Genomic DNA, 4,624 nt, shown 5'->3' with positions numbered 1-4,624 from the left:
GAAGAGTTGACTCATTGGAAAAGACTCTGATGCTGGGAGGGATTGGGGGCAGGAGGAGAAGGGGACGACCGAGGATGAGATGGCTGGATGGCATCACCGACTCGATGGACGTGAGTCTGAGTGAACTCCGGGAGATGGTGATGGACAGGGAGGCCTGGCATGCTGCGATTCATGGGGTCGCAAAGAGTCGGACACGACTGAGCAACTGAACTGAACTGAATGTCCATCTCTTTGTGACCCCATGGACTATAGCTTGCCAGGCTCCTCTGTCCATGAGATTCTCCAGGCAAGAGTACTGGAGTGGGTAGCCATTCCCTTCTCCAGAGGATCTTCCCTACCCAGGGATCAAACCTGGATCTCCCACACTGCAGGCAGATTCTTTACCATCTGAGCCACCAAGTAAGCCCCTAGAAAGGTAGGTAAAAGTCAGATTATCTAGGGACATGCAGGCCTTTGCAAATGTGATGGCAATGGACTTAAATCCATTGTTTTTGGTAGACTTAGGGAGCCTCTGAAGATGAGAGGTAAGTAAGGGTTACAGGATTTACCTCTTCCAAAACCTCCCTTACTAGGTAGAACGTTACAATGAAGGCAAGCATCAGACTAAATTCTATGACACACACAGTTAGTAGCAATCAGGGGTTCAAACAGTCACATAGGGTCTTCTTGTCTTTAGAAACTCCAGCAAGTTGCTTGCATGAAACATTTACCTGAAACAGGTGGCCTAATTATATGGTGACAGGATCAGCCTATCTTCTGGATGGAACAGGAAAATCTTTCATTCAGTGGTATATATTAGTTATCTACTGCAGTGCTACAAATTACTGTGAATTTTAGTATTTATTTCAAACATTTATTATCTCCCATAGTTTCTGTGTGTCAGGACTCTGGAAACAGCTTCATTGGCTGGTTCTGGCTGAGAGTCTCTCATGAGGTTGCAGTCAAGATATTGGCTAGGGCTGCAGTCATCTAAAGGCATGAATGGGCCTGGAGATCTGCTTTCAAGGTGGTTTACTTGTATGCCTAGCAAGTTCATGTTAGTGGTTGACAGATCTCTGTTCCTCACCACATGGCCCTCTCTGTTTCTTATAATGTGTAAGTTCAGAGCAATGATCCAAGATAAGGTAAGACAGAAGCTGCAATGTCTTTTCTAACCTAGCCTGGGAAGTCACACTTGGACATTTCCATAATATTCTGCTGGTTACTTTACAGCAGTTATATTATTCCCTATTCAGTGTGGGAAGGCAGTAGCCATACAAGGAAAGAATCAGTGGGAACTGTCTGGCAGGCTGGCGATCATGTAGTGGGATATAAGACCACACGGAGTCTGAGGTGTAGAAGCTACTCCAAAGAGTGCTAAGCTGTTAGAATGGCTTGCAAGATTTTTATATTATATTTATGCAAGGATGCAAGCACCTGGACAATATTTCTAGTGACTCCATGTATTTTGAACACAATTCATTTCACCAATGAAATGTATTTCTTACAAATCTTATGCTGATAAACAGAGTCTGTGGTGCAAGGTTTCTTAACCTTTGATCCTGTGGATAGAATCCAGGGGGATCTGGGACTTTGATGGGGGAAAATGTCTTTATTTTATCAATTTCTAATTGAATGTAGTCAACAAACCAGTCTTATTAGCAGTACCTGTGATTTTGTCACCAACATGTACCAAACATTTTCATATCACATTGTGGCTATTGCCGATATCTCAAAAGATTAAACGCATCACTATTTCAAAATTATGGTGATTATTAACCATGCCACTAAATCTTGTTATTTACTAGGTTAATAAAGAAGTATACATAATAATATGTCAAATTTTTTATAATTTCATTTCAACCGGTTGGTTTTAATTGTAATTGTATGTGTTTCATCTTGTTGTGCATTAAAAACATGACTCTGAAATGGCTTCACCAGTTGGCCAAAATGTCCCATGGCACAAAGAAACTGTGAGAACTGCTTTAGCAAGGTTCAGATAGGAAACTGTGTACATGGAGTGGGGGTGTGTGTGACTATCTTTAGGGTAAGGTCACCTGAGTAGGATCTTTAAAATGCAAGCTAACTACTCCTGAGTATATACTCCTTTTATATACTCCTTTTAAATCTTTTTGTAACTTTTGACTACATTTGGTCTTCACTGCGGTGCATGGGCTTCTCTAGTTGAGGCCATCAGGCTTCTCTTGTTAAAGAGCTTGGGCTCAGTAACTGCCACACGAAGGCTTAGGCATTCCCTCCCCTCATTGCCCTGCATGTGAGTATATACCCCCCCCCCGAGTATATATTCCTGATCAGGATAACTCAAATGTTAACAAACCACCCCCAGAGTGTGGATTAAAACTAATTTACAATGACTTGAATAAATTGTTTATCAATATGAATAAACATTGCCTGTTTTTTATCTACTTCAAAATATATATTAAACCCACTGCTTCTTCCTACTTCCACTTGTTCCCACTGTAGCCCAATATTTCAGAAGATTACTTTTTAGACCAATATACCATTTCATTAAATCATTGATTCTATGAATTCAAGATGTCATACATTGTAAGACCCTTATTTCTCTTATGCACCAAGGAAAAAAATTGCTTCCAATTAAAATATGATGTGCCATTAACGGTAAAATTAATCTCAATTTCAGAGGTGATAAAAAGTGGGACAAGTATGTACCTTAGATTAAAGAAGGTATATTACATAGGTGATACTTAAGTGTTAAGTCAATTGAGGCAATATAGAACATTGCACACATATAACATGTCAAAGAGATTGGATTTTATTTTAAATGTGATTTTATTTTAAATGTTGCTCAGTCATGTCTGACTCTTTGTGACCCCGTGGACTATACAGTCCATGAAATTCTCCAGGCAGAATACTGGAGTGGGGAGCCATTCCCTTCTCCAGGGGATCTTCCCAACCCAGGGATCGAACCCAGGTCTCCCATATTGCAGGTGGATTCTTTATCAGCTGAGCCACAAGGGAAGCTTAAATGTGATAGGAAGCAGTTTTGAGCAGGGAAGAGAAGTGATCTGGTTTTCCTTTTTTTCACATGTGCCCTGGTAGTGGTGCAAAGAACAGCTTATGGGAGAGATGGACATGACCAGCGAGGCTTGGTCTAGGTTTGGATCAGTGGAGATTGGAAGAAAGGGTGGATTTAAGAGATATCAGTGGCTAAAAATATGCCTGTAATGCAGGAGACCCAGGTTTTATACTGAACAACTAACACACTTTTCACTTGAGGAAGAGGACTAGTAATTTCATTCATATTGATAAACAATTTATACAACTCATTGAGCAAAAACAAAACATTGCTATAAATCTAAATAATTTCCAGAATTCTGAAGTCTTGTTTTGGCATTTATTAAGGTGAAGGTGAAGTCGCTCAGTCATGTCCGACTCTTGCGACCCCATGGACTATAGCCTACCAGGCTTCTCCATCCATGGGATTCTCCAGGCAAGAATACTGGAGTGGGTTACCATTTCCTTCTCCAGGAGATCTTCCCAACCCAGGGATCAAACCCGGGTCTCCAGCATTGGAGGCAGACGCTTTAACCTCTGAGCCAGCAGGGAGGTCAGTACTATAGAATTTCTGACTTTCAGAACCTCTACCAATCTTTTGCTGTGCTGTGCTTAGTCACTCAGTCATATCCGACTCTTTGTGACCCCAAGGACTGTAACCCATCAGGCTCCTCTGTCCATGGGATTCTCCAGGCAAGAGTACTGCAGTGGGTTGCCATGCCCTCCTCCAGGGGATCTTCCCAACCCAGGGATGAACACGGGTCTCCCGCATTGCAGGCAGATTCTTTACCATCTGAGCCAGAAGTGAAGCCCAATTTTGCACTATCTGCAGCTAATTTCTACCTCCAGGTGCCAGTATTTCACTTTATTGTAAAGGAGAAAGCAGCTTGAATGACTAGCACAAGGGCAGGAATGACTGACAATAGCCCATTGTGTAACTCTTCCCTGGGGGCATTGATATTTTCATATGTGTGCTTTAAAATATGAAGTAGATATGTGTATCAGTTTGTTCATACCACCTTAACAAAATAGCACAGACCAGATTGCTTCTCTGGTGGCTCAGTAGGTAAAGAATCTGCCTGTAATGTGGGAGACCTGGGTTCAATCCCTGGATCGGAAAGAACCCCTGGAGAAGGGCATGGCAACCCACTCCAGTATTTCCTGGAGAATCTCATGGACAGAGGAGCCTAGAAGGCTACAGTCCATAGGGTCACAAAGAGTCGGACACTACTGAAGCAACTAAGCACAGCACGGATTGTTTAAACACAGAAATTTATTTTTTCACAGTCCTGGAGACTGGAAGTCCAAGACCAAGGCAACCATCAAGTTGGTTTCTGGTGGAACCTCTCTTCCTGGCTTGTAGACAGCTACCTTCTCCGTGTGTCCTCACATGGCCTCTCCTTTGTGTTCATGGAGAGAGGGAAAGAGAGAGGGAGACAGGGACACCAACCCTAACAGATTAAGGCCCCATCCTTACAAACTCAACCTTTATTACCTATTTATGTGTCTTATCTCCAATACAGTCACATTAGGGGGTTAGGGCTTCAACACATGGATTTGGGAGACACACAGTTCAGTCCATAAGACTGCTTTTTCAGAATATATTAGG

This window comes from Oryx dammah, unplaced genomic scaffold (assembly GCF_014754425.2).
Source record: "Oryx dammah isolate SB20612 unplaced genomic scaffold, SCBI_Odam_1.1 HiC_scaffold_23, whole genome shotgun sequence".
Lineage (NCBI taxonomy): Eukaryota > Metazoa > Chordata > Mammalia > Artiodactyla > Bovidae > Oryx > Oryx dammah.
This window is presented reverse-complemented; position numbering follows the sequence as displayed.